This window comes from Nycticebus coucang, chromosome X (genome assembly GCF_027406575.1).
Source record: "Nycticebus coucang isolate mNycCou1 chromosome X, mNycCou1.pri, whole genome shotgun sequence".
NCBI classification, from domain to species: Eukaryota; Metazoa; Chordata; class Mammalia; order Primates; family Lorisidae; genus Nycticebus; species Nycticebus coucang.
Window position 1 is genome coordinate 30800225 of NC_069804.1, and position 27609 is coordinate 30827833.

Below are 27609 nucleotides of genomic sequence, written 5' to 3' on the forward strand. Positions count from 1 at the left end.
ACTTAAGCCCAGAAATTGGAGGTTGCTGTGAGCTGTGATAGCACAGCACTCTACCCAGGGTGACAGCTTGAGGCTCTGTGTCAAAAAAATAAAAATAAAAATAAAAAACTTAATTCAAGGTGTAGCAGGGGAATGAGGGAATGGGGAAGGGTGGAGGGAGGGAATAGGGGGTGGGACAAATTATAAAAGGGACTTTAACCTAACAAATGCAATCAGTGTAACCTAATTCTTTGTACCCTCAATGAACCTGAACCAATAGAAATAAATAAATAAAATTCATATGGAAATGAAAAGAGCCTAGAATATCCCAAATTATTTTAAAAGATGGGAGAAAAGTTGGAGGAATTATATTACTTAATTTCAAGACTTATTACAGGACCAGTGCTGTGGCTCACACCTGTAATCCCAGCACTCTGAGAGGCCGAGGTGGGTGGATTGTCTGAGCTCTAGGGTAGGAGACCAGCCTGAGCCAGAGCAAGACCCCGCCTCCAAAAATAGCCAGGCATTGTGGTGGGCGCCTGTAGTCCCAGCTACTCAGGAGGCTGAGGCAAGAGAATCTCTTGAGCCCAAGAGTTTGAGGTTGCTGTGAGCTATGACGCCACAATACTCTACCAAGGGCGACAAAGTGAGACTCTGTCTCAAATAAAGGACTTATTACAGTAGTCAACCCTTATCCATGGTTTTGCTTTCTGTAGTTTCAGTTATCAACAGTCACTCATGGTCCAAAAATACTAAATGAAAAATGTCATAATTAAATAATTCCTAAATTTTCAATCGTGTGTAATTATGCGTAGCATGATAAAGTCTTGGGCCATCCCACTGGAGACATGCGTCATCCCTTTCTTTATTGTATCCATACTGCACATACTACCCACCCTTTAGTCTCTTAATAGTCATTTCAGTTATCAGATTGACTGTTGCGGTATGGCAGTGCTTGTGTTCTAGTAATCTGTATTTTACTTAATAACGGCCCCAAAGCACAAGAGTAGGCAATTCAGAAATGCCAAAGAGGAAGAATGAGTACAATGCAATCAGATGTTTTGAATATACATGTATTGAAACATCACACTGTGTCCATGAACATGTACAGTCATTATGTGTCAGTTGAAAATAAAACAAACTTTTTTAAAATGATATTTTAAGAGACAGACCACATTCACCCAACTTTTATTATGGTATATTGTTATAATCATTTTATTTTATTGCTAGTTGTTAATCTCTTATTGTTTCTAATTTATAAATTAAAGTTGATCATATCTATGTATGCATGTATAGCGCTCGCTACTATCTGTGGTTTTAGGCACCCAATGGGGATCTTAGAATATATCCCCTGTGGATAAGGGGGAAACACTGCATAAAGTTGCAGTTGATATTGGTCTAAGAATTGATAAATAGGTCAACTGATTAGAATAAGGAATCCACAAATAGACCCATAACCTATTTGGTCAATTGGTTTTTTACAAAGATACGATGTTAACTCAGCAGGGAAGGGCTAGTCTATTGTACCGGAACAGTTGAGTACCCATCCATATGCAAAAAAGCACACTTCAATCCATACTTTGCAATATACATATACATAAAAATTTAAAATAGATCCCAAATCCAAAGGCAAAACCTATAACTACAAAATTTTTAAAAACAAAATAAGAGGGTGGCGCCTGTGGCTCAAGGAGTAGGGCGTCGGTCCCATATGCTGGAGGTGGTGGGTTCAAACCCAGCCCTGGCCAAAAAAAAAAAAAAAAAAATAAGAGAAAATCTTTGTGACATGGACTTACACAGTGGTTTCTTTTCTTTTCTTTTCTTTTTTTTTTTGATAGAGTCTCACTAGGTTGCCCTCGGTAGAGCGCTGTATTGTCACAGCTGACAGCAACCTCAGACTCTTGGGCTTAAGTGATTCTCTTGCCTCAGCCTCCCACTACAGGTGCCCACCACAACACCCGGCTATGTTTTGTTGTAGTTGTCATTGTTGTTTGGCATGCCTGGGCTGGGTTCAAACATGCCAGCTCCAGTGTATGTCTGGCACCCTAGCCGCTGAGTTACAGGCGCTGAGCCAGGACTTACACAGTGGTTTCTTAAATATAATACCAGAACCATGACACATAAAAGAAAAGAAATAATAAATTGAACTCCAACCAAATTAAGAGCTTCTACAAAAAATACTGTTAAGGGAATAAAAAGACAAACCACAGATTGGTATAAAATATATGTAAATTGCATATTTAATAAAGAACTAGTATCCAGAATATAGTAAAAGAAAAAACCCTCTTAAATCTCAATAAGAAAATAAACAACTCAATTTTTTAAACTGACCAGAAGCTTCACAAAGGGTGATATATGGTGTCAAATAAGCACATTAACAGATGACTCAACATCATTAGTTGGGGGAAACGCAAATTAAAATCAAAATCAGCTACTCACACACACCTATTAGAATTTCTAAAATTAAAATAACTGTACCAAGTTTTGGTGAAAATTTGGAACAACTGAAACTATTAATTTCTTGTGGAAATGCAAAATGATACAACTGCTTTAGAGAATAGTTGTACAATTTATTAAATCATGAAATATATAGTTACCACATGATTCAGCCATTCCACACCTAGGTATTTGCCCAATGAAAGTGAAATCAGGTGGCGCCTGTGGCTCAGTGAGTCAGTCCCATATGCCGAGGGTGAAGGGTTCGAACCTGCCCCCGGCCAAACTGCAACATTAACAACAACAACAAAAAAATAGCCAGGCATTGTGGCAGGTGCCTATAGTCCCAGTTACTCAGGAGTTAAAAGCTGGAGGTTGCTGTGAGCTGTGACGCCACAGTACTCTACCTGGGGAGACAAAGTGAGACTCTGTCTCTTAAAAAAAAAAAAAAGAAAGAAAGAAAAAGAAAGTTGGGCGGCGCCTGTGCTCGGTGAGTAGGGCGCCGGCCCCATATACCAAGGGTGGTAGGTTCATACCCTGTCCCGGCCAAATTGTAACAAAAAAAAAAAAAAGAAAAAGAAAGTGAAATCAAAGCATATATCCACTCAAAAACTTGTATATAAATATTCACAGCAGCTTTACTTGTCAGTAGCCAAAAAATGGAAATATTCCAGATGTCCATCAACAAGAGAATGAATTTTAAAAATGTAAGCTAGGCGTGGCAACACACATCTATACTTCCAGCTACTCAGGAAGCTGAGGTGGGAGGACCACTTGAGCCCAGGGGTTCAAGACCAGACTGAGCGGCATAAGGAGACCTTGTCTCAAAAACAAAAATAGATGTGATATGTCATGCAATGGAATATTACTAAACAATAAAAAGGAATGGGATTTCTGGTTCCAAAATGGAAGTGTAGAAGCAACCTGGCTTCACTCCCTCCACACCTCCCCCCACACACACATACAGAATACCAAAAACAAATATGCAGTGCCAAGATTATCACCAGAAATATCCCAAATTTTGAATATGAAGATGAGACAGTTCCTGAGGCCACAGAGAAGTGAAAAAAACTCTGAGCAAACAGTAGAGAATCAGTTCCACATCCACGCAATGCCCCTCCCACCATTCTGTCTGGTACCAAGCACAGGGAAAATTTTCCTCCAACTCACAGTTTCTGCTTACGAAAAAGTGAGATTGAGATGGATAATCAGCTTCTCCACCATCTTTAGTTGCGTGGCAGGACACCTGTCTCTGCCTTAATCCACTAGAAGCATCACCAGTGTCCCGGGAGAAATATCCCTGAGAACAGGCAAAGACAAAGGGAGAGGAAGATGGGACTATCATCCCCAGTCCTGGAAACTCTGCTCTCTAACTCAGCCAAAGGAAATGCCAAATGAGAGCAGCTATTCAGCAACATCATGCTATAGGAAGTTCATCCTACAGATCTCCTGGGTTCCAACCCCTAACCAGCCTTCCCACAGTGCCAGGGTATGTCCCTTTTGGGACTTTCTCATTCGGAAAGGGTGGTGCTCAAATCATTTACTAGAGCCAAGGCAAACCTGTGATTATGTAAGCAAATGTGGCTGGGCACATTGGCCTGTAATCCCAGCCCTTTGGGAGGCCAAGGCGGGAGGATTGCTTAAGGCCATGAGTTCAAGACCAGTCTGAGAAACATAGAAAGACTTCATCTCTAGAAAAAAATAAAAATAACATTAGGGACATAACTGTAGTCCCAGCTACTTGGGAGACTGAGGGAGGAGGCTCTCTTGAACCCAGGAATTGAGGTTGTTGTGAGCTATGATGATGCTACCACACTGTAGCTTGGGCAACAGAGCAAGTCCATTTCAAAAAGCAAAAACTAAAAAGAACCTCTAGGTAAATGTATCTAATAAAAACCAAAACAAGACAGAAAAGACTGGAATAAATATGATAACTAAACCTTCAATGCAAAGACATAGACAGACATTCATCCACAAGAAACAACAGCAAACAGGGAACTGTGATCTCCCCAGACAAAGCAACAACCAGTAACTGACCATAATGAAATGGCAATATGTGAGTTCTCTGATCAAGAATTCAAAATAGTAGTTTTAAGGAAACTCGTCAGGCGTGGTGGCTCACGCCTGTAATCCCAGCACTGTGGGAGGCTGAGGAGAGAGAATTGCTTGAGCTCAGGAGTTCAAGACTTGTCTAAGGGAGAGTGAGACTCCCTCCCCCACTCCTAAAAAAATGGAAAAACCCAGCTGGGCGCCATAGTGAGTGCCTGTAATCCCAGGGGCTTCCGGAGGCTGAGGCACTGGAATGCCCACAGCCCAAGTCTGAGGTTGCAGTGAGCTACAACGCCATTGCACTCTGCTCAGGGGCATAGGGTGGGACTCTGTCCGAAAAAAAAAAAAGAAAAGGAAACTCAGTGTTGTCCAAAATAACACCGAAAAGCAATTCAAAACTCAATCAGATAAATTTAACAAAAATATTGAAATAATAAAAGAAAAATAGAGGGCGGCACCTGTGGCTCAGTGGTTAGGGCGCCAGCCCCATATACCAAGGATGGCGGGTTCAAATCCAGCCCCGGCCAAACTGCAACCAAAAAATAGCCAGGCGTTGTGACGGGCGCCTGTAGTCCCAGCTACTTGGGAGGCTGAGGCAAGAGAATCAATAGCCTAAACCCAGGAATTAGAGGCTGCTGTGAGCAGTGGGATGCCATGGCACTCTACCGAGGGCAATAAAGTGAGACTCTGTCTCTACCAAAAAAAAAAAAATAGAAATCTTAGAACTGAATTTGCCGAACTGAAAAAGGAATTGATTAATGGTACTTACAATAACATAAATGAATCTCAGAAGAATTATTCTGTGTGAAAACAGTCAAACAAAAGTAAGTACATATCTTATGATTCCATTTATATGAAATTCTAGAATATACTAACTAATCAATAGCAGCAGAAAACAGATCAGTGAATGCTTTGGGATAGAAGATGCAGGAGAGGCTTACGAAGGGATACAAAGAAGGTTTAGAAGTGAAATGTTCACTGTTTTCATTGTGGTGATGATTTCATGAGTGTGTACAAATATTAAAACTCGTCAAACTGTACACTTTAAATATGTTAAGTTATATTTAATGTATAATTGTATGATCATCATACCTTTTTTTGCAACAAACGGGCTTATTGTATTCTAAAAGATAGATACTCATTGTTACATTTGGTGTTTTGGCTTCAGTGCAAGAGACTCAGAAGTGATGAACAGAATTAGGTGCATGGTCAAATAGCAGCTGCCTAGTGGGTTAAAAGAATTTAAAAATAACTTCCACAACTGAAAGGTTAGTACAGAAAGAAGAAGTAATTTTAGAAATAAATGCTGATCATTTTCTTTTCTTTTTTTGCAGTTTTTGACCAGGGCTGGGTTTGAACCTGCCACCTCTGGCATATGGGGCCAATGCCCTACTCCTTTGAGCCACAGGCGTCACCCAATGCTGATCATTTTCAGTTTCATAAATTATTTCTAAATGTATTTTGTTAATAGTCTGTCTTATTCCTTGAAGTTTGAGGTTTTTTGGTTTTTGTTTTTGTTTTGAGACAGGGTCTTACTATGTCGCCTTGGGTAGAGTGTCGTTGCGTCACAGCTCACAGCAACCTCAAACTCTTGGGCTTAAGCAATTCTCGTACCTCAGCCTCCCACACAGCTGGGACAACAGGTGCCCAACACAACATTGTCATTGTTGTTTATCTGGCCCAGGCCAGGTTCAAACCCGCCAACCTGGGTGTATGTGGCCAGCGCCCTAACCACTGGACCACAGGCGCCAAGCCAATTTGAGATTTTTTTTTTTTTTTTGGCCGGGGCTGGGTTTGAACCCGCCATCTCCAAATTTAAAAAACAGGGTGGCATCTGTGGCTCACAGGAGTGGGGCACCAGCCCCATATGCTAGAGGTGGCGGGTTCAAACCCAGCCACGGCCAAAAACTGAAAAAAAAAAAAAAAAATTAAAAAACACAGAAATACATAGCACATCTCAATGAAGAAGGAGATTACAATCAATCATTGTGATACACCATTACCCGATAAACGTGGCATGCTTTGTAATGTAAATTCCAGCGGAGAGAGGACAAAAGTAATAGTCAGTGTTTCAGTTCCCAATAAAACACATACATACATACATAAATTAAATAATGGATTTCACTTGTAGAACGTTGTCTTTTGCCTCTTATAGACAGAGTTGTGGAAGAAAATTAATTTTCGTGAAGGCAGAATGTGTCTGATTTTAAATTCTCCAGAAGGTCAGCCAGAGGCCCTCACTGTTCATGTTACCCTTCTCTATGACTCCAAAATAAGAGACCACCAGGCTCTGGGCCTGTCTGAATTGGAAGACTGGCAATTGGAAGGAGAAAAAAATGTCGTAGTTAGGTGTATCTGAAGCTACAAAATCTACAAACCTCCAGATGAGACTGATGGGTACTGTAACTTAATTCTTTCTAATGGGGTATTTGGCAAACACTTAGGGAAAGGCCTCATCTCCCTCCCCACTTTACATCAAAGAGGCAAAGGAATAAAAGGAGAGAAATGACTTGAGAAGCATATCAGTCTCGGTCCAATCCAGGAGAAAAAACACATGGAGAAAGTTACTGACTTTCTCTATAGAATATAGGAATAGCAGTATAAAAAACAGCCACCACCCCTTTGCCCAAGATGGAGTGCCCAAGGAAGATTATTTTCCTCCCAGGGCTGAGATTCAGACTTTGTTGGGAAGTCGTGGTCCTGGCTCACTGGATGACAGAGAATTGATGTGGTCACACCTGAAGATCTTGCTGGTGTTAAGTAAAATTTGAAAGGCCATTGATTTGGATTGAGCTCTATGCCCCAACAGACCAAACCAAAATGAAGTCATTCATGCTAAGGTTTCATGTCACCAAACTAGAACTTAAGCTTCTTACTTGTAATACATGACCTTTTGAGAAATCAGGAAAGAGATAATAGCCAAATCCCCAAACAGGCCAGTTTTCTAAATAGGAGACTTATGACAACCAATCAAAAGGGTCCCAAGCAACCTGAGTCAGCGGGATAAGGAAGCCGCCTCTGCTTTAACCCAGACAAGAAAAGCAACCTGTTATTAACCAATCCACATTTTGTACTATGCCATTTCCTTATTCTTCTCAAGCTATCTTCCAAAAATGACTGTTCTGCCATGCCCAGTGGAGCTCCTGTCTGTTTTGTAGACTGGATGCTGCCTGGCTCATAAATTACTAAGAAAAGCCAGTTACACCATTAAAATTCAATTTGTTGAAATTGTGTTCTTTGACACTGTAAACACACCCTCTTTAACTAGCTGGGAAAAATCTACCCTCAAGGATCCCCATGAGGCTGTTCATACGTCGGTGTCTCATGAGAGGCATTCTGCTACAAAATCACCCAAGATGGGTGCCAGGTGAAGCTGATGGATGATAGATGCTGCAGGCTGTGCACCAGGGGAGCTGGGTGCTACAGAAGCTGTCTATACTAGAGAAGCCCAGAGCCTTACAGGAACCTGCCTGAGCCAGCACACCAGAGCATGAAATAAAATTCTTTCCTCCTACAGTATCTCTCCAGCACCTTCTATTGTGCAGGTGGCAATAGAAGCATATTCAAAGGGCCCAGATCCATTTTCCCATAGCAGGTAAAAAGAATGCATGTGGATTTGAGAGCCAATGATTCAATAACTGGCACCAGAAGTGAGAAAGAGAGGGGAAAGGAGTCAGTGAGCAAGGTGATGAGGCCCTTGAAAGGCCTAGGAAATGGCCACATAGGATAACTCTCATATACACATAAGGTTCTTTTTTTTGAGACAGTCTCAAGCTATCACCCTGGGTAGAGTGTCGTGGCATCATAGCTCACAGCAACCTCCAACTTTTGGGCTCAAGTGATCTTCTTGCCTCAGTTTTTCAATGTTTTTTTTTTTTTTTTTTTTTTTTTTCAGAGACAGAGTCTCACTTTATCGCCCTCAGTAGAGTGGCGATACAGCTCACAGCAACCTCCAACTCCTGGGCTTAGGCGATTCTCTTGCTATTTTTTCGTTGCAGTTTGGCCAGGGCCGGGCTTGAACCTGCCACCGTCGGTATATGGGGCCGGTGCCTTACCGAGTGAGCCACAGGCGCTGCCCCCAGTTTTTCTACTTTTATTAGAGAGAGGGTGGGGGGGGTCTCACTCTTCCTCAGGCTGGTCTCGAACTCGTGGAGCTCAAGCAATCCACATGCCTCGGCCTCCCAGAGTGCTAGGACTACAGGCATGAGCCACGTCCTCCTCAGCCCTCTGTCCATAAGGATTAGCTACTAGTTCTATGCAGCTAAGAACGATTTAGTATTTGCTCTGGGTTTTGTGTGCATTCTTTTCAGAAAACGATAGTGTCTCAGGCAAGAAGTATCTCCATCCCCTCAGGTCTTCAGCTAGCGCTAGGTGTATTTACAAGGTGAGTTACTAAGGGTTAAGGGGCACTTACCCAAAGATGATAGCTTAAACAGACTAAGAGTATATTCCACTCCCCAGCTTGCCCTCCTGGGGGAGGGGGACCAAAATGAAAAGGAAGGATTCTGCAAGAAATACAGGATTAGTGGACAAAGCAAGGTCAAGATTCTAAGACAAGGAATTCAAAGAGGTTGAGATGTAAACTATTGCCCAATGCTTTCCATCAAAGAGTCAATGTGTCTTTCAGGAATTTCCCAGAATGAGCAATAAAGTTATTTGCAACTATTACCTTCTTTGGCAATAGCCTCCTAGGATAGTAAATCATGTTGATGAAGGCAATGGAATATGGAGTAGTAAGGTCACATTAATGGTTGCAAACAGTAAGCACTGTGGGGTATAGATGGTTTTGATTGTTGTCCATAAGGGCTGTTTTTTCTTCTTGATAATCAAAAAAAAACAATTCAAGCATGATAGGTGATAAATTATCCTGTAAATAGACTTATCATGAACTACTTTCAATATTAAGACCATTCTTACCATAACAACTCTCAAGTACTTCCTACATGCTCTACATATACTAGCTCATTTAATCATCTTAACAACTCTTTGTGATAAGTACTACTTTCATCCACATGTTATAGATAATGAAATGATTCACAGAGAGGTTAAGTAACTTGCTCCAGGCCAAATGCAGTAGGTAACTGAGAAGGGATTTGAACCTAGGCAGTCTGATCCCAGAGACCTTGCTTGGGACCAGTATACTAATCATTCCATGTTAGTTTTTTGGCTACCATTACGTCAACTCAAGTGAAATTCATATAATTCACTTCAGAGAAGAGATTTGCCCAAGGTCATTAATAAGTTCTGGCTTTAGGTTTATGTTTTCAGATTCCCTCACCCAAGTAGTTGTTTTCCCTGTCCCTTACATGGTCTTCCATAACTACCTCTTAATTTCTAAAGAACAATTAACAAGTCCATTAAATATTGCCCAAGAAATACACACAGAAAACTAGTTCTTTATTAACTTAAGTTAGAAATCTCTGCAAGTTAGAGCATTGACCAAACTTTAATTCCTGCTATAAAATACAAAATGAGAAAGAATTTTCCTATGCTCTTAGCTTTGAAATGGCTTCGCTAAACAACCTTCATTAAGAGGCAACTGAAAGTAATAATCCTTCAGTTAAAACAAATATTTAACTCTTATAATAGAAATGTAAACAGAGCAATAATTTGTGATTTCTTAATACGTTCTTCCCCACTGAAGGACATTAACTAGTTTTAATCTGTGGTCACGATAAACGTACCACAAATTTAAAATTTCCAACAATAAGGACACAAAGACAGGAAAGATAAGCCATGAAATAAACCTATTTGGAAAATAGAAAATAAAGCATGGAATCATTACATTTCTAATACTGAAGTTTTCTTTCATTAACTCGGGAAATATAGGCTTATAAAAGTTCTTGGGGTTGACCTTTGGATTTTTTTTTTTTTTTTTTGAGACAGAGCCTCAAGCTGTCCCCCTGGGTAGAGTGCTGTGGCATCACAGCTCACAGCAACCTCCAACTCCTGGGCTTAAGCGATTCTCTTGCCTCAGCCAAGTAGCTGGGACTACAAGCGCCCGCCACAATGCCCGGCTATTTTTTGGTTGCAGCCATCATTGTTGTTTGGCGGGCCCAGGCTGGATTCGAACCCGCCAGCTCAGGTGTATGTGGCTGGTGCCTTAACTGCTTGAGCCACAGGTGCCCAGCCTGACCTTTGGATTTTAACAAAATAAAAATCTGTCTTTCAGTTGATGTGCTCATTTTTGTGAACTCCTAAATTGATGGCCAAGTTGATGTTCAGCTTTGAGCAATGGGGGGGAAAAAGATAGGTGTCGTAGGGTCTCAGAAAATGATACCCCAAAATAAAGGCCACAGAAGCAGTTTTCTCTGACCTTCCTTCTCCTGCCCTCCTGTCTCTGGCCTCTCATTGTCCCTAGAGCCTAGCCATAGAATTTAGACCCCCTTTCCCCAAGTTAGATCATAGAAACCAGAACCCCCTTTTTCCCAAAGCCAGTCATGAAACCTAAATATATTATTCTAACTTTCCCCTTGCTTTTCTGTATAAAAATTGGCTATAAACAAATTCTCTGACTTACCTTGTTTGATTGTAGGTCATAAGACCCCCACCCCCATTCAAGGCTCGGCACCTGAGCTCAAGCGGCTAAGGCACCAGACACATACACCTGAGCTGGCAGGTTCGAATCCAGCCCAGGCCTGCCGAACAACAATGACAACTACAACCAAAAAATTGGTGGGCGCCTGTAGTCCCAGCTACTTGGGAGGCTGAGGCAGGAGAATCGCTTAAGCCCGGGAATTGGAGGTTGCTGTGAGCTGTGATGCCACAGTACTCTGCCCAGGGGGACAGCTTGAGGCTCTGTCTCAAAAAAAAAGACCACCATTCAAGAGAGGGTCCTGCCCCATGCCCAGAAGGAAGAAATACATGCTCAGAGAGGCCAAGAAGAATCTAGACAGACCGGCTTTGCTGGGTTTTCGGTTTTCCCACTCAGTCCATTAGCATTAGATCTTACCCTTTTTTCCAATCATATTTCTACACAGCTGTCTACACTTTGTTGAACCAAAGCATAAAAACAGAAAGTTTCCCCTGGATCTTTGTGTCTTCATTCTGAAGGCTCTCATGGTACATGAAACCATAACCAAATAAATTCGTATTCCCTTTCTCCTCTTAATCTGCCTTTATCAGTGATTTTCAATGAATCTTCAGAAGGTGAAGGGGAAGTTTTCCCTTGGCCCCTACAGTATGCAGCTTATACACAATTGCCAATGAAGATATTACCTTTCATTGTTGTGCATTTCCCAACCAGATTACATAACCTTTTCATGGTATGTTATCAGCAGCAGCTAAGCACCCAAGAATACTTGGCTTTTTAGTTAGTGTGATTTGAAATGGGCTTTGTTGCTTCCTGTCTTTCCTCTTGGTGGGTAGAATGGGAGGAGAAGGGAGAGAGAGGCAGGGATGACAGGAATGTCCTTATAGGTCCACTTGGAGAAAGGCACAGATGCGCTCCCTATTCATTCCCTCCACCTGACACCCACACCCACATTACATAAGGAGCTCCCTGTAGATGAAAGAAGTTCTTTCTATTGCCTTGAAAATGACTCGATAATTGTGCGTCTCTCAGCTGCCTTTCCCTGTATTTGCATGCACAATGCCATGCATCATTGCTGCTCCCTATCCAACTCCACCCCCTCTTCACCCGGCATTCACACTCTCTTAATATCCTTTCCTTGTGAATCAACCATTGTGGAGGCAGTCCCCTGGTCGCTAATATTTTTTACCTTTAAGCCAGGTTAAAAAAATATCATACTGAAGAAGAAACATTTGCCAAGCAGCAAGTAAATATTTGCTGAGAGCCTGCTATATGGGCCCACACCTTTACCTAATGCCAAGTGGATCAAATACAGGAAGTGCTCTCCTAAATGGGAGACTAACTGGGAGTCCTCTGTCAACAATGAAGGATTCTCCTAACTGGACAGCCACCTCAGCTTTAAAGTCTTGGCCACCCCTCCAAGATTTAAAAAAAAAAAAAACAGGGATTTTTGTCTTACACCTTAAAGAGTAAAATTTATAAAGGTGGAAGTCCAAAGATCCGTACTTAAGTTCTGGCTTAGTTCCTTAATAACCCAAACCATCTCCCTACTGAGGTCACTCTTGTTCATGATTAATCTCCCCCCATTATGATTTATATTACTTCCACTTCAGATGATAATTTTTTCCTTTTTATTTCAATAGATTTAGTAGGTATAATTGATTAATGTTATACACATGAATTGTGTAACAGCAGAGTCAGAGCTTTTGGTGTACTCTTCACCAGAATGGTATATACTATACCCAATAATTTTTGATTCTTCACCCCCCTACCACCCTCCCCTCTTCTTAGTTTTTGATGTCCATTACACTTTATGACTGTATGGTATACTCATCATTGAGCTCTCAGAAGTGAGAACACGTGCTCTGTGTTTTTCCATTCCTGAGACACTTCACTTAGGATGATGGTCTCCTGTTCCATCCAAGTTGCTACAAAACTTTTTTTTTTTTTTGTGGAGACAGAGTCTCATTTTGTCACCCTGTGTAGAGTGCCACGGCATCATAGCTCACAACAACCTCAAATTCTTGGGCTCTAGAGATTCTCTTGCCTCAGCCTCCCAAGTAGCTGCGACTACAGGTGCCTGCCAGAACGCCCGGTTATTTTTAGAGATGAGGTCTGGCTCTTGTGCAGGCTGGTCTCAAACCTGTGAGCTCAGGCAATCCACCCCCGCCTCAGCCTTCCAGAGTGCTAGGATTACAGGTGTGAGCCACCACGCCTGGCCCAAAAGACATTTTTTTATTCTTTTTTATGGCTAAATAGCATTTTTCCTGATGTTTTCTGGATTGGATACTACTAATATTGCAAAATTAGGAGGGAAGATTAAATTTAGTGGGAAATTATATAATTGCTCAGAAAAATGTGCATTTGAGACTTTAGAAAAGAATTGCTATTCCTAAACAATATGATTGTATTTAATTATAAAAGCAATTCCTCTTTTTTTTTTGAGACAGAGTCTCACTATGTCACCCTCAGTAGAGTGCTGTGGTGTCACAGCTCACAGCAACTTCCAACTCTTGGGCTTAAGTGATTCTCTTGCCTCAACCTCTCAAGTAGCTGGGACTACAGGTACCTACCATAATGCCCAGTTATTTTTTTGTTGCTGCAGTTGTCGTCGTTTAGCTAGCCTGGGACAGTTTCAAACCCAACAGCCTCAGTGCATGTGGCTGTAACCACAGTGCTATGGGCACCGAGCCAGCAGTTCCTCTTATTATCTCTAAATTAACTTTTACCCCTAATTTTTTTTTATTTTTTATTTTTTTGCAGTTTTTGGCCAGGGCTAGGCAAACCCACCACCTCCGGCATATGGGGCCGGCGCCCCACTACTTTGAGCCACAGGCGCCACCTTTTTTTTTTGAGACAGAGTCTCACTATGTCACCCTGGGTAGAGTGCCATGGCATCACAGCTCACAGCAACCTCAAACTCTTCAGCTCAAGTGATCCTTTTGCCTCAGCCTCCCAAGGAGCTGGAACTACAGGCACCCACCACAATGCCCAGCTATTTTTTGGTTGGAGTTGTCATTGTTGTTTGGCAGGCCTGGGCTGGATTCGAACCTGCCAGCTCTGGTGTATGTGGCTAGTGCCCTAGCTGCTGAGCTACAAGCACTGAGCCTTACCCCTGAATTTTGCATAAGGTTTCAATTTCAAGCCATATTGTAGTCTCCCTTCTTTTTCTACCTAAATCACCAGGGTAAATTTTTTGTATGTGTATCTGTCTGCATATCACACACATGCACCTCAAATAAGTGTGGCTAACCCAAAATTTTTGTCAACGAAAAGTATTGAGGAGAAATCTTACAGCAGGGATTCTGGGAGTGGTAGAACTTTCCCAGAAGGTGTGCCAAGGACAAAGTACTTGGTCTCAAAGAGAGGAGAAGATCTCTCTCTGTCTGCAAAGACTGAGTTGTATTAGTGGATAAAGGACTCCACAGAAGGACAAGGGCACGGATGCAGAAGCAAGGATGGCAAAGCTCTCAAAATAAAGAAGAAAAGGTAAGAGATGAGGGAATTAAGCAATTAGGAGTCCTATTTCCAGGTCAACCCAGGTACTAAACTAACAAAACAGGTTTTCTTTCAGCCTACACTAGATGGAAGTACTATCAGGGTGAGACTATAAAGCCACATTTGTCCTGTCCAGATAAACTACTAGCATTCCGGCCCCTCTGGCTCATAATGGACTCATTCCCATATAGTCTCCAAAGTGGCCGCTGTCCCCAGATTTCGCGGTAAGCAAAATAATGGTCTTCCCAAAATGTTCCAAGTTCCAATCCCGGGAACCTATGAATATATATTCTTACATGAGAATAGGAAATTAAAGCTGCTCCAAGTTGAATTAAGACTGCTAATAAGGGACAGCACCTGTGGCTCAGTGGGTAGGGCGCCAGCCCCATATACCGAAGGTGGTGGGTTCAAACCCTGCCAAACTGCAACAAAAAAATAACCGGACGTTGTGGTGGGCACCTGCAGTCCCAGCTACTTGGGAGTCTGAGGCAAGAGAATCACCTAAACCCAGGAGTTGGAGGTTGCTGTGAGCTGTGTGACGCCATGGTACTCTACCCAAGGTAATAAAGTGAGACTCTGTCTCTACAAAAAAAAAAAAAAAAAAAAAGATTGCTAATCAGATGACCTTAGGATAAGAAAATGATCTTAGGCTCAGCGCGTGTGGCTAAGGTGCTAGCCACATACACCTGAGCTGGCAGCTTCAAATCCAGCCCGGGCCCACCAAACAACAATGATGGCTGCAACCAAAAAATAGCCAGGCATTGTGGCAGGCGCCTATAGTCCCAGCTACTTGGGAGGCAGAGGCAGGAGAATCGCTTGAGCCCAGGAGTTGGAGGTTGCTATGAGCTATGATGCCACAGCACTCTACCCAGGGGGACAGCTTGAGGCTCTGTCTCAAAAAAAAAAAAAAAAGAAAAGAAAATGATCTTAGATTATCTGGTGGGCCCAATCCAATTACAAGGGTCCTTAAAAGTGGAAGAAGGAGAATGTCAGAGTGATGTGATGTGAGAAACACTGGGCTGGCCATTAGTAAAGATGGCCTGAATCAAGGAATGAATGCAAAGCAGCCTCTGAAACTCTAAAGGCAACTACTATTCAGAGTTACTTGTGTTTTCTTCTGGAATTCATATGCACACACACACACACATGCACAGATGTGTTATGGTTTGAATGTTTCTCCTCTTGAAAAATTATGTTGAAATTTTATTGCCATTGTAACAGTAGTAAGAAGTGAGGTCTTTAAGAGGCTGTGAGGGCTCTACCCTCATGGGTGGGATTGGTGTCATTATGCAAAGTTGAGTTCAGCCCCTTTTTACTCTTGTCTAGCCTTCTGCCTTCCACCATGAGATGATGCAAAAAGAAGGTTCTCATCTTCTTTTCACCAGCACCTTGATATTGGACTTCTCAGCCACCAGAACTGTGAGTCAATAAATTTCTATTTATTATAAATTTTCCAGTCTCGGGTACTCTGTTATAGCAGCACAAAATGCACTAAGACAACACATATACACACACACATACACACAAAAGGTTTCATTCATGATATACTTTACTTTTTTCTCTTAATAATTTATCTCATATAGGCCAGGCATGGTGGCTCACGCCTGTAATAATCTAATACTCTGGGAGGCTGAGGTGGGTGGATCATCTGAGCTCACAGGTTCAAGACCAGCCTGAGCCAGAGGGAGATCCCATCTCTAAAAATAGCCAGGCATTGTGGTGAGCGCCTATAGTCCCAGCTACTTGGGAGGCTGAGACAAGAGGATCACTTGAACCCAAGAATTTGAGGTTGCTGTGAGTTATGACGCCATGGCAATCTACCAAGGGCAAGAAAGTAAGGCTCTGTCTCAAAAAAATAAATAATTTATCTTATAGGCTTTTCCCAATTTTACATATATAATTTCTTTATCCTTCTAGTTATTATGTAGTAATCCACCCAAAGGATATTCCACAATTTATTTAACCAGTCTCCAATTGATTAATGCCTTAGTCATTCTTTTTATTCCCCTCTATATAATAATGTTGTAATGAACATACTCTGATGAACTTTTGCAAATATGTCTCCAAGGTAAATTCTTAGCAATGAGATTTCTGAATGAAAGGTACATTTAAATAATTAGTAGCTAGTACCAAATTGCCCTCCAGAAATGACTGTCAATTGACAATCCCTCCAATAGACTATGGGAATGCCTGTTTCCCCACACTCTCACTATCACTAGATATCATAATTTTTTTTTATATTTTATTTTATTCTAGTTAATGTATTTTTAATTTATTGCTAATCTTATAGATAGCATAGCATTTTGTTATTTAGATGTTCATTTCTGTAATTATAAGAAACACTGAGGTAATAATAATTTTGAAACTGAGTTGCTTTATTTGATGAATCACATGTTCATGTAGAGGGATGACAAATCTTTTTAGAAGAAAATAAGCAAGGCTTATATATCTAAAAACTAATTTGCAACTGACAAGTTGTATGAGTTTGAGCGCTCTCTTAATCTCCCTGGACCTCAATATCTTCATTCTGAAATGAGGTTAGACTAGATAGTGTCTAAGAATATATCACTTCCAAGTCTATGAGCTTCATTCATAAAAGAAAAAAGGATCAAAGGGTATGACAATTATAAATAGTAAAATAAACTACCATAATGTGTAAATGTGAAAACATTTCTTTTTTTTTGAGACAGAATCTCAAGCTGTCGCCCTGGGTAGAGTGTTGTGGCACCAAATATCACAGCAACCTTAAACTCTTGGCTCTAGAGATTCTCTTGCCTCAGCCTCCCAAGTAGCTGGGAGTACAAGTGCCTGCCTCAACACCTGGCTATTTTTTGTTGTTGTTGTTGCAGTTGTCATTGTTGTTTTAGCTGACCCTGGGTTCGAACCTCCAGCCTCTGTGTATGTGGCCTGAGCCCTACCCACTGAGCTACGGGCGCCACCCAATGTGAAATATATATATATATTTTTTTTTTTTTTTTTTTTTTTTTGCAGTTTTTGGCCAGGGCTGGGTTTGAACCCACCACCTCCAGCATATGGGCTGCACCCTACTCCTTTGAGCCACAGGCGCCATCCAATGTGAAAACATTTTAAAAGAAAATAATAATGCACAGCCCCAGGAGAGAATTTTAGCTCTCGCTGATCTTTTATGTATTTTCATATTTTTATGTTTTAACTTTTTAGTTAAATGATATCAAACAAAGTCAAAACAAAATTTTTAAATAAGGGAGAAGACTTCATTTCAAATGATTTGTTATTTAGCAACAGGGTCCTTTCCAACTCTAGTGTTTATACTATAAATTTTATGAGGCTGGTGTCAACATATGTATATTGTTTTACTTAATATTACTTTATATATCTAGTTTTACATATTTATATGTCCCTACCATCTGTCACCTTTAATAGAAATATTAATCCATTATCACAATTTGCCTAGTAATTTCTCCACAACAGTATTTTATATGCTCTTTAGTTTTGACTCGAATATAATGTGGAGCTCTAATGTCTTTGTGTAAAAGAGGGCCTTTTCCTCTTCTTTTGAAGTTATTTCCCTGGTAAATATTACCATATTCTTTCAGCAGCATGTAAAAATATCTCCCCCCCTCCACAGCCCCCTCAACAATAATCTACTCAAATTGACTTATTTGTACTAATTTAATGCAGTTAAGATGTGACTCAGTCTGTTTTGCATTGCTACAAAGGAATACCTGAGACTGCGTAATTTATTTTATCTATTTATTTATTTTTGAGACAGAGTCTCACTATGTCACCCTTGGTAGAGTGCCGTGAAGCCACAGCTCACAGCAACCTCCAACTCTTGGGCTTAAGCGATTCTCTTGCCTCAGCCTCCCAAGTAGCTGGGACTATAGGCGCCTGCCACAGCGCCCAGCTATTTTGTTGTTGTTGTTATTATAGTTGTCATTGTTGTCTGGCAGGCCCGGGCTGGGTTCGAACCTGTGTTTGTGGCTGACACCCTAGCTGCTGACCTATAGGCCCCGAGCTAGACCAGGTAATTTACTTTATAAATGGTTTTAAATTTCTTTAAAAATGGTTCGTTTAGCTCATGGTCCTGTACAAGAAGCATGGCACCAGCATCTGCTTCTGATGAGGGCCTCAGGAAACCTCCACTCGTGGTGAAAGGTTAAAGGGAGCCAGCGTCACCTGATGAGAGGGGAAGAGAGGGAGAGAGAGAGAGCAAGAGAGGAGGGAGAGGCTAGGCTCTTTTTAACAATCAGTTCTCAAGGTAAGTAATAGAGCAAGAACTCACCGCTTACTGTGTGGAAGGCACCAGCCATTCATGAAACAGCTGCACCTCCCACAAGGTTCCACCTCCATCCAACATGGGGGATCAAATTTCAACTTGCAATTTGGAGGCATAAAATACCAAACTATATCAAGATGACACCTCACAGTTACTCTAATTCAGGCGTCCTCAAACTTTTTTTTTTTTTTTTTTTTTTTTTGTAGAGACAGAGTCTCACTTTGTCGCCCTCGGTAGAGTGCCGTGGCGTCACACGGCTCACAGCAACCTCCAACTCTTGGGCTTACGCGATTCTCTTGCCTCAGCCTCCCGAGCAGCTGGGACTACAGGCGCCCGCCACAACGCCCGGCTATTTTTTTTTTTTTTTTTTGGTTGCAGTTTGGCCGGGGCTGGGTCCGAACCCGCCACCCTCGGCATATGGGGCCGGCGCCCTACTCACTGAGCCACAGGCGCCGCCCAATCCTCAAACTTTTTAAACAGGGGACAAGTTCACTGTCCCTCAGACCGTTGGAGGGCCAGACTATAGTTAAAAAAAAAAACTATGAACAAATTCCTATGCACACTGCACATATCTTATTTTGAAGTCAAAAAACAAAACAGGAACAAATACAATCACACCGCCTCATGTGGCCCGTGGGCGGCAGTTTGAGGACCCCTGCTCTAATTCACGAAATTTAAAATTGTCTTAGAAGCAGCCCGGGCCCTGGCTTATGCCTGTAATCCTAGCACCCGGGGAGACCAAGACAGACAGATGGCTTGAGCTCAGGAGTTCAAGACCAGTTTGATTGAGCAAGAGGGAGACCCCGTCTCTAAAAATAGCTGGACATTGTGGCAGGTACTCGCTAGGCTGAAGCAAGAGGATTGCTTGAGCCCAAGGTTTGAGGTTGCTGTGAGCTGTGACACCACTGCACAGAGGGAGACAAAGTGAGACTCTTTTTTTTGTCTCAAAAAAAAAAAAAAATCAGGCGGCGCCTGTGGCTCAAAGGGGTAGGGCACCGGCCCCATATGCCCGAGGTGGCAGGTTCAAACCCAGCCCCGGCCGAAAACTGCAAAAAATAAAAAAAATTCTCTTAGAACCTTAACTTTTGAACAATGTTTGCTTACTCCACATATTTCTTTCTTTCTTTTTTTTTTTTTTTTTGCAGTTTTTGGCCGGGGCTGGGTTTGAACCCTCCACCTCCGGCATATGGGGCCGGCGCCCTACTCCTTGAGCCACGGGTGCCGCCCAAAGAGATCTTGCCAAGTAACTATCTTTTTTTTTTTTTTTTTTTGCAGTTTTTGGTCGGGGCTGTGTTTGAACCCGCCACCTCCGGCATATGGGGCTGGTGCCTTACTCGGTTGAGCCACAGGCGCCACCTGCTTACTCCACATATTTCTTCTTATATAACTGTACATCTATATCCTTTGACCATACTTCCATTAGAGAGTAGTTCTTTTCTTTTTTTTTTTTTTTTGTAGAGACAGAGTCTCACTTTATGGCCCTCGGTAGAGTGCCGTGGCCTCACACAGCTCACAGCAACCTCCAACTCCTGGGCTTAAGCGATTCTCCTGCCTCAGCCTCCCGAGTAGCTGGAACTACAGGCGCCCGCCACAACGCCCAGCTATTTTTTGGTTGCAGTTCGGCCGGGGCTGGGTTTGAACCCACCACCCTCGGTATATGGGGCCTGCACCTTACCTACTGAGCCACAGGCGCCACCAGAGAGTAGTTATTGTCTTTATAAACCAGTTTACCTGATATGTTTGGGGGCTAAAATTTCTGTTCCAACATATCAATTATTAATATCTTTCTTGCTCAGTTGTTCTCATTTTATTATTCATTGTCGTGGAAATATTTTATTTCTTATAATACCTCTTTTAACAGATATTTTTATTACTTTAATTATGAAGAAATTATCTCTTGGGCGGCGCCTGTGGCTCAGTGAGTGGGGCGCCGGCCCCATATGCCGAGGGTGGCGGGTTCAAACCTGGTCCCGGCCAAACTGCAACCAAAAAATAGCCGGGCGTTGTGGCAGGCGCCTGTGGTCCCAGCTGCTCGGGAGGCTGAGGCAAGAGAATCGCGTAAGCCCAGGAGCTGGAGGTTGCTGTGAGCCGTGTGACGCCACGGCACTCTACCCAAGGGGGGTACAGTGAGACTCTGTCTCTACAAAAAAAAAAAAAAAAAAAAGAAATTATCTCTTTTCCACAACTGATTTAAGATCTATGATTCCATTTTCTTTCTGTTTTGTTTGTAGATAGCTTTTTAATATTTAATACCAGCTAATTCAAAATATACTTTGGATATAATAAAAATATTGCTATAAATTTATTTTTCTCCATATTCATATCCTTTTTCCTTAGCACATTTATTAGTGATTCATGCCACCTGATTTGCTATATGTTGGTATCTTAAAATGTTTTTATTTTTTGTTGTTGTTGCAGTTTTTAGCCTGGGTTGGGCTTGAACCCACCACTTCTGGTATATGGAGCTGGTGCCCTACCCCTTGAGCCACAGGCGCCGCCCTTAAAATGTTTTTCGTCCACTTTTTGTATTTATTCTACTTCATTATTCTATTTTCTAAAGATACTACTGTACAGGACGTCAAGAGCCAGAGGACCTCTGAGCAAGATGATTTGCAGCTGTGGGGTGGACCCTCAGGCGATTCGTCCACAGGTGCTCCTTGCAGAGAAAGAACCCGAGCCCATGGGGATCCTTAGGCACGTAGTCATTGGCTAATACTCCCCTCACCTGTCTTGTACTGCCTCAATAAAAGGCTACTGCGGAGGTTGCTTGGGGCTACCCGGCAATCAAGGTTAGCCAGCCTTCTGCAAGCTTGTACTTCTAATTGGCATGATCAAGACCGGGGCCATAGGGGCTGCAACATCTGGCGTATCCAGCAGGACACAACAGGACACCAGGGACGTGGACCAAAGGGGACAGTGACACTCGGAAGTAAGTGAGGCCTTTGGCAGACAGTGGGAGGAAGTCCAAAGGGAAACTCTGCTCAGGGTAAGTGGGGCCTTGCTCGGAATAAGTGAGGTCTTTCGTAAATAAGCAAAGACATTTAGAGAAAACAATGGGTAACTTCCTGTTTGGGGAATCGTGAGAATTAGAAACTAAGGAAGAAGGTGAGGTTCAAGCAGAATTTGAAAGTGAGAATAGTGAGGTTCAGAGGGAAGCTGGAGCTAAGGAGAACTGGAAATCAAGAGCATATGATACAGACACAAATAAGCAAGGAATTATCTCTATGGCCACTATGGCTGCTCAAACAATTGGAAGACCAGGTAAATAGTCTCCCAGTCAGAAATGCCGACTTAGAGCACCCAATATTGCCCTTAGCGCCTCCCTATGTAGACGAACCACCTGTGACTTCTGGAAGGCTGTGTTAGAAGGGCGTAAAACTGGTGACTTTAAGTGGGAAGACACTTTGGGGCTTTTTCCGGTTATGGTCACTGATATTCCTCCCGATCCGCAACACCCTGAAGGGGGCCAACGTTTTAATCACCATATGATCACCTTTGTGGTTCTGAAAGATTTGAAACAGGCCGTAGCACGGTATGGTATGCAATGCCCATTTTGTGCGAGTCCCTGTAACAGATCTTTAGAAGAGCAGCGGCTCATTCAAAACCTGGTGGAAGAAGAAGGCTGACCTGCTGAGTTGCCAAAACAGCAGAGAGGAGTCCCTATAACATCAGAACAGCTCACTGGGTCTGGCCAGTGGCTGGGGATTGCCAATCAACTTCAATACGATAATAGCCGTAGTCCAGACAAGGCTGTGTTGCCTTAGGGCCTGGGAAAGGGTTCAGACGCCTGGAGATATCTCTAAATCCTTTACATCTATTAAAACTGATAATGCACCTTCTTATTCTACTCACAAATACCTTCCTATCTTTTTGGAATATTCAGTTATCTCATGGCATTCTTTATAATTCTCAAGGACAGGCCATTATTGAGCAACATCATAAAACATTGAAAGATATGTTAAACAGGGGGGAGAGGATATCCTCCCCTTGAATAATAAGTACATGCTCACTAGAGCTCTTTTGACTCAATTTTCTGAATCTCAGCAAGGATGGAAAGATAGCTGCAGAACGCCATTGGACATCTCTCATTCATCCACCATCCTCTCCGATACAACAACCTATTTTTTATAGAAAACCTGGGGCGGCGCCTGTGGCTCAGTCAGTAAGGCGCCGGCCCCATATACCGAGGGTGAGGGGTTCAAACCCGGCCCCGGCCAAACTGCAACCAAAAAATAGCCGGGCGTTGTGGCAGGCGCCTGTAGTCCCAGCTACTCGGGAGGCTGAGGCAAGAGAATCGCTTAAGCCCAGGAGTTGGAGGTTGCTGTGAGCTGTGTGAGGCCACAGCACTCTACCGAGGGCCATAAAGTGAGACTCTGTCTCTAAAACAAAAAAAACCCCTGACACATCAGAATGGAAGCCTGGTTATGTACTGCATTGGGGTCGAGGTATTGCCCATATTATTACAGAACATCAAGAGAATCAGTGGTTACCAGCCTGCTGGATTAAGTCTCAACACGAGCAGGAAACCTTGCCAGCACCTTAACAAATTTGTTTTCACTAACTTTTATTCACAGGATTTTTGGAGCCTAGATAATTTCATAATAGAGAAACCCTGGATCAATCTCCTCTGTAGGAACTCTCGCAGCCTCTCCCATATCACCGTCCATCTTCAGCAGGAAGCAGTTAAGAGCAGTCAGTGTCCTATTTCCCTAAGAGGCAGTTGGAGCTTCTATGCAGAGTGGGAAGATTGATACAGGATTTCATTATTTGGGGCTGAATAACAAGGCCCAGGTAATCTTAGTATGCATCTTCTAAATCTTTGAAGGTTGTGACAACAAAGACTTCAAACAGCAGGCTTCGAGGTAACGGTTACGCTGGTACCGGCCAAGGTAAGAGAATTTCACTTGTTGGATTTCTGTTTCAGTTGGGCACCTGATCTTTACTTAAAATTATACTGCTCTTTGGAAAGGTTCTGAGGTTGGTACAGCCCTTTCCCCACCTAAGGTAACTTCGGGTGGTGGTTAATACTTCCCATGGAAGCGTCATGGGCCCTATGGGTCCGCCCATCCTAGTTTGGCTGAAATAGTTTTCCTTATACCCGGATTAGTTCCATGGTGTAATTCTGTTATACTTATTTGCCCTTTTGTTTCTTTTAGCAGGAAGGAAATCTCCGTGAGGAGAACGACTGAGAGGGAGAACGGCTTTTCTCCCTTGCCTATCCAGAAATGTCTTTAATTCACTAGGGGGGAAATGTGGAGGACGCTAAGAGCCAGACGACCTCTGAGCAATATGATTTGCAGCTGGGGGACGAACCCTTGGGCGATTCGTCCGCAGGTGCTCCTTGTGGAGAAAGAACTTGAGCCCATGGGAATCCTTAGGCCTGTAGTCATTGTCTAATACTCCCCTCACCTGTCTTGTACTGCCTCAATAAAAGGCTACTGCGGAGGGTGCTGGGGCTACCCTGCAGTCAAGGCTAGCCAGCCTCCTGCAAGCTTGTACTTCTAATACGCGTCATGGTTCCTTCCTGCGGCTATCAAGACCAGGGCCATAGGGGCTGCGACATCCTACCAGAAAATTGTGACAATTGTTTAAAGCAGGGGTCCTCAAACTGCGGCCCGCGGGCCACATGAGGCGGTGTGATTGTATTTGTTCCCGTTTTGTTTTTTGACTTCAAAATAAGATATGTGCAGTGTGCATAGGAATTTGTTCATAATTCCTATGAACAAATAGGAAAACATTGTTTTTCCAGCAGTCTGAGGGACAGTGAACTGGCCCCCTGTTTAAAAAGTTTGAGGACGCCTGGTTTAAAGGTTTGACAGAATAAATCTTATGCTATTATTTTTTTTTCTCTAAAAATATGTAATAGGGCCGCGCCTGTGACTCAGTGGGTGTGGCGCCAGCCCCATATACCGAGGGTGGTGAGTTCAAACCCGGCCCCGGCCAAACTGCAACAAAAAAATAGCCGGGCATTGTGGCGGGCACCTGTAGTCCCAGCTACTCAGGAGGCTGAGGCAAGAGAATCACCTATGCCCAAGAGCTGGAGGTTGCTGTGAGCTGTGTGACGCCACAGTACTCTACAGAGGGCGATAAAGTGAACTGTCTCTACAAAAAAATATGTAACAGTTTATAGACATCTTTCCATAAAGTTTACTACAAATACTCAAATTTTAAGTACTCTATTGAGAATTTAATTAGTAATGTATTGAATCTATTAATATAAACTTTGAAATACCCCTTATCATATTCCCAAAGCAGAGCACATAACATTTCTTCATTCAGAATTATCATTTCTGCTGTTAAAATTGCTGAATCTTTTATAGTTATAGATTAATATTTAAATAGTTAATGTTTTTATTATCCTACATTTCTAAAGCATGGATGGGTCCAGAATTTGTTTTGACCATAGAACCACTCAACCTTTTGTTTGCACAGCACTTTCTCATCCATTATCTCATTTGAGCCTCCCACTAACCTTGTGAGGCAAGGTAAGATCCAGGCATGTGACTTCAGAGATGAAGACGTGTAAGAAGTTAGCCCAAGCCAATAACTGCTGGAAATGAGTCTCCTCAAGTCTCCAACCTGGAGCCCTTTCCACCTCCTATAGTGGATCGCACAAGAAAGTATTGAAATGCCAAGTCTTTCCTTGTTCTTATTCCTTATCATTTCCTTCAGATCAACAAAAATTCATGAATGGTCGTGTGGTACAGCAAGGCTTCAACTCTTTGAGCTTTAGTTTTCTTACCTGTAAAATCAGAATACCACCTGTCATGTCTACTTTGCAAGGTTTCAAAGATAAAATGACATCATACATATGAAAATGTCTCCAAATGTTGCAAAGTCACCAAATTTCTCATCTGTTTTTTAACGTAGAAAATAAGGAGTTATCTCCAAGATTTCTTCCAACACAAATATCCTGTCATTCAAGTTTCCTACAGGGGAGCAATTTACATTTAATCTAAGGATACAATATTTTTACTTGATAATTGCAATTTCCACCCCTTACTGAGGGTGGCAGTGCTGGTCTCTAAAGAGACTAGAATTTTTCAAGTTACTGCAATCTTATTTGGCCGATTTTTGCAAAACCCTTATACCTCAAATGTTTAAGTGGAAATAAATGAAATTTTTTTCGTGTTAGAATGTGAAAATATCCTAACTCCTAACGTTTTTTTTTTTTTTTTTTTTTTTTTTTAAGGCATGCCACTCGGGTGTCACTAGAATCGAGATTAGAATTCCAGTCAGGTGATTTACGTGTATGCAACTCAAAGCTAATTCTTTCTACTTGCCATGTTATGACATTCTCGTTGGCTACATCACTGAATCCGCATTAGTTCTTTAAGTAGGTTAGAGGTTATCCTGCCCCTCCCCCTTTATTACCTATGTGAATGGCAGTGTCAACTGTCAAAAGCAGAAAATTCTTGTGAAGAGATTAAGATCCTCTGATCTAACTACTAAACATTGGATTTTGTGTGCTTTTATAAGGAGAGTTAGGCTTTGCAAAAAAATTGTGAAGGTCATATCATTTTTCCTCCAGTTCCAAACTTTTCTCCTGTAGCCTCTGCTTAACCTTTTGCCCAGTTCTCTCCTATCAGGGAGAAGTAGATCACAGAGGCAGAATGTAGAGGAAAGAGCATGGCTTTGGCATCAGAAAGCCTATGCTGTCATCCTTACACTGCAATTCTGAATTTGATTCATCCCAGATTGATCACTAAAACCCTGAGCCCTGGATTCCTCGTTTATAAATTGAGATTAGTGATAGCTAATTGAAGCTTACCAAAGATATAACAAATAGGAGAGTATATAATTTATATATTTTACTTATTTACCAAGATCTAACCATGAATGTCTAATGTATTGCTCCTTACAGCAATCTGTAAATAACCCCTGGGCCTTTGTACATGCTGCTGGTTCTGCTGGAATGACTTCTGCCCATTACCCTCAAGATTTTGACTGTAAACGGTTAGAGGTTCCTCCTTAGAGATTCCTACAGCATTTACACTCACTCCTGTTTGGTCTTTACATTTTGTGATTACTGTTTACGTGTCTACATCTTCCTCTCAGAGCAACTGGTGTCTTTCAAGAGCAGAAACTTTGAGGATGAGTGTCTTAACAGGTCTAGATAAAATAAAGGATGCCCAAAAGATTCTTAATACCAAGGGAAGAAGAGGGAAAGGATGGATAAAACAAGTCCAGGTAAAATGGTAATATAAGACAGACTATGATATGCGCTCCAGGAGTTAAAGTAGAAACAGATTGTATTTGTGTGGGGGATCTACCTCATAGAAGTGGAATTAGACATAGTTCTTGAAGAATGAGGGTAATCTGATAGGCAGAATCATAAAGTCAGCAGATGGAGGGAACAGCAAAGTCAAAAGCACAGGACAGGGAAAACAGGATGTGTTGGGGGAATGGAGAGCACTCTTGCTGTCAGTGGGAAAAGTACAGATGGGGAAGTTGTGGGAGATGAGGCTGAGAAGGTGAATAGGAGCTTACTCTGAATTCAGAGATGAGGAAGTTTAAAGAGTTCACACTGCTGCTTGGCCTTGTGGACTTCTTCCTCTAAGTGCTCAGAGGGAGCTCCTCCCCATTTCTCCTAACACAGGCAATGGCCTCCTTTCCTTCGTTAGTAATGAGCTTTCAGGCCAAGCACACTGGCTCACGCCTGTAATCCTAGCCCTCTGGGAGGCTAAGGCAGGTGGATTGCCTGAGCTCACAGGTTTGAGACCACCCTGAGCAAGAGTGAGACCCTGTCTCTAAAAATAGCCGGGGGTTGTGGCAGGTACCTGTAGTCCCAGCTACTTGGGAGGCTGGGGCAAGAGGATCAATTGACCTCAAGAGTTTGAGGTTGCTGTGAGCTATG

At 42.3% G+C, this 27609-nt stretch overlaps 1 protein-coding gene across 2 annotated transcripts in view; it reads right to left on the bottom strand.

Annotated features, from left to right (window-relative positions):
• The window catches only part of TASL (TLR adaptor interacting with endolysosomal SLC15A4), a 129415-nt gene that overhangs the window by 84418 nt on the left and 17388 nt on the right, over nucleotides 1-27609 (bottom strand). Inside the window, exon 3 of one of the 2 annotated variants that reach the window (XR_008377718.1) lies at nucleotides 25252-25350. The exons of the other annotated variant lie outside the window; for it this stretch is intronic. The gene's annotated coding sequence lies outside the window, so the exon portion shown is untranslated. Of the gene's footprint in view, nucleotides 1-25251; nucleotides 25351-27609 lie in introns of those variants that run through there. 2 annotated transcript variants of the gene reach the window in all.